General features: G+C 37.2%; 1 pseudogene; it reads right to left on the reverse strand.

Annotated features, from left to right (window-relative positions):
* Positions 1-4179: 4179 nt before the first annotated feature.
* Positions 4180-5304, reverse strand: LOC131901648 (zinc finger protein 844-like; annotated as a pseudogene).
* Between the last annotated feature and the right edge of the window lie 4213 nt (positions 5305-9517).

Raw genomic sequence — 9517 nt, forward strand, 5'->3', positions numbered from 1 at the left:
AATGTTTCAAAATAAAGACAATAATGCAGTGGTCTCCACCAATAGTCTTGAGTGAATATAGGAAGTAATTTACTTCCTTAAAGGCTATGATGAAATATAAATGAAACAAGATTTTTTTCTTGAAGCCATGGACAACTGTGATGTCTAAAGGCTTTACCAAATCATTTACATGAATAGGGGTTTTCTCTTGTATGAGTTTGTTCCAATTTCCTGACTTCAAAGTGATGTAAATAGGCTTTAAAATATTTACACGGATAGAGACATGAACAGGCAGTTAGGAAAAGTTCATTCCCAGGTCCAAGGTCTGGTTTTTGACAACTTCCTGTAATTCTTGCTAAAATAAGATCCAAGGGTCTAACATTATTGGGTACCAGCATGCACATTCACATACACACACAGATATACACTGACATCACATAATTAAAATTAAAACAACTCTTTAAACAATTATTAATTGATGAAAGTTTTTCTATTCTAAGCATTTATTCCTATAACACAGGTGTTGAGGTATCTAACAGTTTACTTTCAGAGCTTTTCTTCAACATGAATTGGTTCATGTAACAGAAAACAAACATGTAGACTTGAAGTCAGAGAAATCAACCCTTCTAAGTTAATGGTATCATTTGGGAAGATTTAGAAAATGCTGCCCTGTAGGAGGAACTATGTCAGCAGGGTTAGGCTTTGAGAATTTAGATCCACACACCAATTCCAGTTCCAACTCTCTACTTCATGCTGCAGGTTAAAGAGGTGAGTTCTTAGCCTCCTGCTTTAGCTGCCATGACTGTCATTTGTTGCCATGCCAATTTCATGGTCATCTTGTATCCCTCTGGAACCAAGAGCCAAATTTAACTCTTATAAATTGACATAGACATTATATCATAACAACAGAAAAGGAACTGATACAAATCCATCAAGTTTTACACCTTAATTATTTAATGTAATTCAAGAGAAATATAAAATCTAAAAGAGTTACATTAACATTTAAATTTATAGTACAAGAGTTCCAGCTCTGGAGAGAAAGGTACCCTGACTGTCAGAAGTCAGGCTATACCTAGAGCTGTGAAAGGAAGGTATCCTGGATATCTACAACTGTGAGGAGAAAGGTATTCTGATTATTGGGAAGTCAGGCTATACCAGAAGCTGTGGAGGAAGGGTACCCTGGATACCTACAGCTCTGAAAAGAAAGGTACCCTGGATACCTAAAGCAGTGAGGAGTAAGAAATACTGACTGTCCTGAAGTCAGGCTACACCCAAAGCTATGTTCCAGTGGGGAATGGTTTCCCCTCAGTATGTGGTAATCCTGCTCCTCTCTGAGAGGGAGCCATTACAGCAGGGCTCCTCACCACTCTGCTAAGAGAGCTTAGCTTTCCAGTGGAGATATCCATTGCTGCTCTGCTCCACTTCCCTAAGGGAGTTTCACAGGAGAGTTGTCCATCACTTCTCTGTTGCACTCCACAAAGAGTTTCCCAGCAGAGTTGTCCATTTCTTCTGAATTCTGGACCAGATTGTTACTTCTCTGCTTCACTTAAGTAAGGGGGAAACCCAGAAGGAATGTAGCAGTCCGTTCTGGCTCTGGTGAATAGATGCCAACTCTGCTCTCCTCCCTTAATGGAGTTTCCCAGCAGAGGTATCTGTTGCTTCTTGGCTCTACTCCCAGAGACATTCCAAGCAGAGATGCCTGTTGCTTCTCTGCTCCACTCTACTAGGAAGTTTCCCAGCAGAGGTGTCCATTGATTCTCTACTCTGCTCCAATAGGGAATTCCTGAGCAGAGATTCGACTCAGCTCTGGCAAAAGAAGTTCTTCATCCAAAACTTATTCAAGAGATTCATTTGGGAGGGGGAATCCAGGAGAGTGGCTGCCTCTGGCAAAGTGGAAAAGGGCAGCTCAAAACTGAACAGGCACAGAGCTTACTTATATGGTGCTTTTTAGGGGTGGAGTTTTTTCAGGGAGATTACTCAGCATGAGAATTGGTCAGATTTCAATCCATGAAACTGAAGAAGCTCAGAGATAGGCTAGATTTTGTGCTCAGTGACAGTTGATTTTGTGCTTAGGGATTGGTTGGTTTCATGCTCACTTGGTCAGGAGTAGAGTGTGTTTCTTTGGCTCTGGATTCAGGGCCAAAGTGTGTGTCTTTCACTGGCTCAGGTTTCAGAATCAGAGTGTCTTTCTTTAGGTGGCCATTTTACCCTACAGATAGGGCTTCATAAATCATATTTTTCCATGAGTCTGCAGGGGTAAACAATATAAAAATGGACATCATAAAGTTTGAAAAGATTGCTGATACTGTCAAATTATTTTCTACAGCATAAATACTCTTGAGTAATTGAATGCCAGTGTCTTGGATAAAGATCTATCAAATACTTTAGAAGAACTTCCAACAAGTACTCAAAGTCTATAAAATATGCAAAGGCTCTAACAGATGGATTACACTCAAAAAGATCTACTCCTCTATGAAGTGCACAACTTTACTACACTCACTACATTTTTAGGGTTTGTCTGCAGTATGAATTTTTTTCATGATTTCAAAGACTACTAATACAGGCAAAGGCTTTACTACACTGATTACATTCATAGGGTTTCTCTCTAGTATGTGTTCTTTTATGCATTTCAAGAGCATTGTTACAAGTAAAGGCTTTACCTCATTGATTACATTCATAGTGTTTCAATCCAGTATGTGTTCTTTTATGCCTTTGAAGATGGTTGTGTCGTACAAAGGCTTTACCACATTGATTACATTCATAGGGTCTCTCTCCAGTATGTGTTCTTTTATGTAGTTGGATATAACTGTGATGAGAAAAGGCTTTACCACAAAGATTACATTCATAGGGTCTCTCTCCAGTATGTGTTCTTTTATGTAGTTGGATATAACTGTGATGAGAAAAGGCTTTACCACAAACATTGCATTCATAGGGTCTCTCTCCAGTATGTGTTCTTTTATGCATTTGGATATAACTGTGATGAGAAAGGGCTTTACCACAAAGATTACATTCATAGGGTTTCCTCTCCAGTATGCAAACATTTATGACTTTGAAGATGATGGTGTTGTGCAAAGGTTTTACCACATTGATTACATTTATAGGGTTTCTCTCCAGTATGTGTTCTTTGATGCCTTTGAAGATGGCCGCATTGTACAAAGGCTTTATTGCATAGATTACATTCATAGGGTTTCTCTCCAGTATGTGTTCTTTTATGTATCTGGAGACCCATGTAACGTACAAAGGCTTTACCACATTGATTACATTCATAGGGTTTCTCTCCAGTATGTGTTCTTTTATGCATTTGGAGTGAACAGTGATGAGAAAAGGCTTTACCACAAAGATTACATTCATAGGGTTTCTCTCCAGTATGTGTTCTTTTATGGATTTCAAGAGAATATTTACGAGTGAAATCTTTACCACATTCATTGCATTCATAGAGTTTCTCTCCAATATGTGTTCTTTCATGTATTTGGACATCCTTGTGCTGTGCAAAGGCTTTACCACATTGATTGCATTCATAGGGTTTCTCTCCAGTATGTGTTCTTTTATGGATTTCAAGAGTACGTTTATGAGTGAAGGCTTTACCACATTGATTGCATTCATAGGGTCTCTCTCCAGTATGTGTTCTTTTATGCCTTTGAAGATGGTTGTGTCGTACAAAGGCTTTACCACATAGATTACATTCAAAAGGTTTCTCTCCCGTATGTGTTCTTTCATGTACTTGAAGGTAGCTGCGTAGTACAAAGGTTTTACCACATTGGTTACATTCATTGGGTCTCTCTCCAGTATGTGTTCTTTTATGTAGTTGGAGATAACTGTGACTTGAAAAGGCTTTACCACATTGATCACATTCATAGGGTTTCTCTCCAGGATGTGCTCTTTTATGCCCTTGGAGATAACTGTGATGAGAAAATGCTTTACCACAAAGATTACATTCATAGGGTTTCTCTCCAGTATGCAAACTTTTATGTCTTTGAAGAATATAGTGTAGTGCAAAGGTTTTACCACATTGATTACATTCATAGGGTTTCTCTCCAGTATGTGTTCTTTTATGGATTTCAAGAGCATATTTACGAGTGAAGTCTTTACCACATTCATTGCATTCATAGGGTTTCTTTCCAATATGTGTTCTTTCATGTATTTGGACATCCTTGTGCTGTGCAAAGGCTTTACCACATTGATTGCATTCATAGGGTTTCTCTCCAGTATGTGTTCTTTTATGGATTTCAAGAGCATATTTACGAGTGAAGGCTTTACTACATTCATTGCATTCATAGGGTTTCTCTCCAGTATGTGTTCTTTTATGCATTTGAAGAGCATCCTGACGTATAAAGGCTTTACCACATTGATTACATTCATAGGGTTTCTCTCCAGTATGTGTTGTTTTATGCTTTTTAAGAGTACTGTACGATCCAAAGGCTTTACCACAAAGATTACATTCATAGGGGTTCTCTCCAGTATGCAAACTTTTATGTCTTTGAAGAATATGGTGTAGTGCAAAGGTTTTACCACATTGATTACATTCATAGGGTTTCTCTCCAGTATGTGTTCTTTTATGGATTTCAAGAGCATATTTACGAGTGAAGGCTTTACCACATTCATTGCATTCATAGGGTTTCTCTCCAATATGTGTTCTTTCATGTATTTGGACATCCTTGTGCTGTGCAAAGGCTTTACCACATTGATTGCATTCATAGGGTTTCTCTCCAGTATGTGTTCTTTTATGGATTTCAAGAACATATTTACGAGTGAAGGCTTTACTACATTCATTGCATTCAAAGGGTTTCTCTCCAGTATGTGTTCTTTTATGCATTTGAAGAGAATCCTGACGTGTAAAGGCTTTACCACATTGATTACATTCATAGGGTTTCTCTCCAGTATGTGTTGTTTTATGCTTTTTAAGAGTACTGTGCCATCCAAAGGCTTTACCACAAAGATTACATTCATAGGGTCTCTCTCCAGTATGTGTTCTTTTATGGCTTCGAAGATGATGGTGTTGTACAAAGGATTTACCACATTGATTACATTCATAGGGTTTCTCTCTAGTATGTATCCCTTTATGTATTTGAAGAGTATTGTGACATAAAAAGGCTTTCCCACAAAGATAACATTTATAGGGTTTCTTTCTAGTATGTGTCTTTTTATGTATTAGGAGATAACTGTGTTGTACAAAGGCTTTACCACATTGATTACATTCATAGGGTTTCTCTCTAGTATATGTTGTTTTATTCATTTGAAGAGTATCGTGACATGCAAAGGCTTTCTCACGTTGATTGTATTCATAGGGTTTCTCTCCAGTATGTGTTCTTTGAAGATGACTGCCATGTGCCAAAGCTTTATCACATTTAGTATACACAGGTTTCTCTCCAGTATGACCTTTTTCATACCTACAAGGATAATTGGCACATGTAAGGGCTTTACAATATTCAATACAGGGTTGAATCTTTATATCTGTATGAATTAATTTTACAATTAGGTCCAATTGTAAAAAGGAATATGATCTTAAGGATTTATCGCTGTGTTTACACTCATGTTGTTCCCCTTCATTAAGGGTTGTTTTGCATCTTTGAAAATACCTGTAATGGTAAGATCCTTTATTACATGGTTCACATTTACTGAATCTTTTTTCTATATTAGATTTTTCATATATTTGAAGAGAACTGGAAAAACTCAGAGTTTTATCACCCTTATTGCATTCATAAATTTTCCTATACTTTGAGTCATACTACATTTACTAGTTGAACTAGAACAAACAGAAATATTTACACAGTCCTAGTATTCACAGAGCTTTTCTGCAGTGTGAGTTTGTGGATGTATTAACAATGAAGCTGGAAAACCAATTACTTGTATACTTGAATCAAATTCAACAAGTATACTCAACATGGGGAATGCTATATATCTTCTAGTTGTTTTGAGAGGCATATTACATCTGTCCATATACCTATGCTCATATGGCTTGTATCCAAAGTGACATATGATGGACCTAGCAAAGGAAGAATAACAAAGGGTTTCCACATTGAATTCACAGTTTGATTTTTTATTCCACATAGAAATGTGGTATAGGGATCAAGGTTTCTCCACAACAAATGTCCCTCGATTCTTCATTTTCAGTGTCCTACTCATTAAACTTAGCACAGTCACAACAACCACATGAGTAACACTAGCTTTACTATGGACTATTTGCTCATTAGAAGGTTTTGGAGACATACTTATTACCTCTTCAGCATACATACCATTTGTAATATGAGTAGTATGAAACTAAATAGATTGGCAGGTCTACAGCACAGCTCTCATGAAGCTATGGTTCAAATGGTAATATCTGTTAAAGCATTGTTTCCTTGTCTTCTTTCTTTAAAAAATGCCTTGCAAATGCAATATGCCTACCTGAAATTGAGGTATATGGTTCTGTGAGAATTTAGTAATCATCAATGCACGTGAAACTGTGCTTATTTACACTGTTGCTTTTGTTTAAAGCTTACAGGACACATTATAATTTCTTTGGAGGCACATTTGTATCATCTTGCACATGATAATTACCTTCCATGTCTTCTAGAACTTTGACAGTGTTCTTCAATATTATGGTCTTCCCAACTGTACCCTAAAATATAGTACCAGAAAATGTATGGTATATTATTGAAAATTATGGAAAATTTAAGTAACTATCTTCAGTGAACCTTAGAGCCATGCCTGATTTATTCTCCTCACTCTTCTTTCTAATGAAACTACAGAAGAGCATCAAAAACCAAGAAACAGCTGTCTCCTTATTTTAGAATTTGAAGAAAAATTCACTCTTACCTATGGTAGTGAGGTTCCTGTAGGTCTCCAGCATCACATCTTTGTAGAGATTCTTCTGGGAAGGATCCAGCAAAGCCCATTCTCCCCAAGTAAAGTCGATATGTACATCATCATAGGTCACTGCATTCTAAATCATCCCATACATGTGTACAACAGAAAGCATGATATTGATAACATTGTAAATATATAGTTCTTTGACAGTATAATCATATAATTCTTGTACTCCCCAAACTTATTCCATGACATAGATATTATAATGTAATCACCAAGTCACTTTGGAAGGAAACTGAATAGGAGGTTCACCTCTGTCATTTCTGTACCCTGTGAATGGGATATCGCCTTGCAAGAGAAATGCCTATTAAAAAACATAGAGAGACAAGTAAACAGATTCACAGTACACAGTACACATGAGAGAAATTGTATGAACAATTACTAACTACAAAAAATAAAATAAGATGAACAAGTTGGGTATATTGGCTCACACCTTTAACCCGTCCACTCAAGTCAGAGGCAAGTATATCTGCCTCAGAGCTGAATGCCAGCCTAGTCTATGCAGCCAGTTCCAGGACAGTCAGAACTATATATAAAGATTCCCATTCAAACATCAGTGAAACACACAAAAAATATATAAAGAACTCAGAGGTTTTTGCTAATGTTTCTACAAAGAGTTCTGTATTTATCTTCCAGAAGCTTAAAGTGCCCCTATTGAAACTTATAAAAACATCATTGGTTTTACTAAAAGGCACTGCATAATTAAACAGTTACATATGGACAGATGAAAACATTAGCAATATAATGTTATTCATAATTGATCAAGACAGGGCAGAAGAGATGGCTAAGTAGTAAAGAGCTCTTGCTGGTCTTGCATATAAGTGGACTCAATTGCCAGCACTCACTTGCAGGATCACAACTATCCATTATCCCAAGTTCAAAATTTTTGAGACTATCTTTTGATCACTATGAGGACAGGTACCCATGTGGTACATATCCATGCAAACAAGAAAATACTCAATTTCATTTAAATTTTTAAAACAAACACAACAGGCAGGAAGAAGGTGATGTATCTGCAATCCAATGACTCAGAAGGCTCAGACAGTATTAATGTCATGAATACATGCCACCCTGAGAAAGAGAATAATACCCTCTGCCAAATTTTAAAATTCAAGATATGAATGAAGCTCTGCCTCTGCCTCCCAAGTGCTGGGATTAAAGGCATGTCCACCACCGCCCAGCTGATAACTGTTTTTGTTGTGTATACTTTTACTGTGTTAAAGTTAAAACTATTCATTTTTATTTAACAAAAAGAAGGAAATGTTGTGGAATACTATTTTAATATGGGTTAATTTGTATATGCTGTGGAACATTTCTTTTAATAATGCAAAGATGTGTTACATTCTTTTATGCTGCAGTTGTTTAAATCTATAAAGTTGTGATGCTTTGCCTGTCTAAAATACCTAATTGGTCTAATAAAGACCTGAATTGTCAATAGTTTGGCAGAAAACGATTGATGGGGCTGGCAGGCAGATAGAATAAATGGGAGGGGAAATTTGGGATGAAAAATGGAAGGAGCAAGAAAAGGAGAGGATAGCAGGGGCCAACACAGTTACACAGTAAGCCTGAAATGCCCTTCCATACATTCCTTTAACCTGACTCCTGAGGACCTGGGAATCCTGTGGTGACCTAAACCCTGACAAATGAGACAGAATGGGGAGTGTATGACAGCTAAATTGGAGAGCTGCTCTAATATCAAGATCAGTGGAGACAGTAGAAAGGCCATCCATGGAAACCACAAGGTCCTGGAAGTGAAGACCTAGTCCTCCAGAGAAGATATTCTACAGCTGTTGGGAAGCCAAAGCCAGAGCTGGCAGGGTAGACAGACCCTAGCCCTGCAAGATTTCAGGTGAAGGAGGAAACATAGACAGTAGATATGATAACATAAGGTTGGGTGGAGGAGGTCTAATGAGCCCCTATCCCTAGACAAAGTCCTACAGGAAACTAATAACCATAAAGATAGAGTATTATTCTTTTCCAGGCTTGAGCCTTCTAGTTGGTTGCCCAAATCAAAGTGGTCTGCCCTGACATCATACAAATACATGAAATACCAAATGGACTTAGCAGCTTATATTTAAATATTTATGTGCATACATATATAAATCTATATGCAATAATAATAACAAAAGAAAAAGAGATAACCAATTTAAGACATAGTAAGTACGGGGAATGAAGTGACTAGAAAGAGGAAGGAGAAAGAAGTTCTTAGGTGTTTATATTTTAAATATTAATCTTAGGTCACAGAAATAAATAGGGAAAATAAAATACAAATGGCTGACAAATGATTAAAAGTGTTTAATATACTTAGCTATTGGATAAATGCAAATTACAACCTCTGTCCCTGTGGAGGTTGGTGTTAAATCTTCAGATACGTGTTTCAATTGTAATACCAATAATGTTCATGAAATTAGTAAAATTCCGTGGGAAGGAATATGAATAGAGAATAGATAGAATGCAGAGATTAAAAGGGTACAATGGCATAAGGGGGGGTTAAAGTGGGATGGAGGACTGTGCTGCAGGTCGCAGGAATATATCCTAAGAACTCAGCTGGTTATGGCAGAGCCACTACCTGAAGGGATCAAGGAATTCCTTCAGAGGAAGCCCAATTCCAAGGAACATTTGGTGTTATTTGGCTTGTTATATATCAGCTGTCTTCTGTTATGAAAATCATGTGTGCCATCATAGCTTTCAC

Source organism: Peromyscus eremicus, unplaced genomic scaffold (genome assembly GCF_949786415.1).
Source record: "Peromyscus eremicus unplaced genomic scaffold, PerEre_H2_v1 PerEre#2#unplaced_178, whole genome shotgun sequence".
In the NCBI taxonomy this organism is placed as follows: domain Eukaryota; kingdom Metazoa; phylum Chordata; class Mammalia; order Rodentia; family Cricetidae; genus Peromyscus; species Peromyscus eremicus.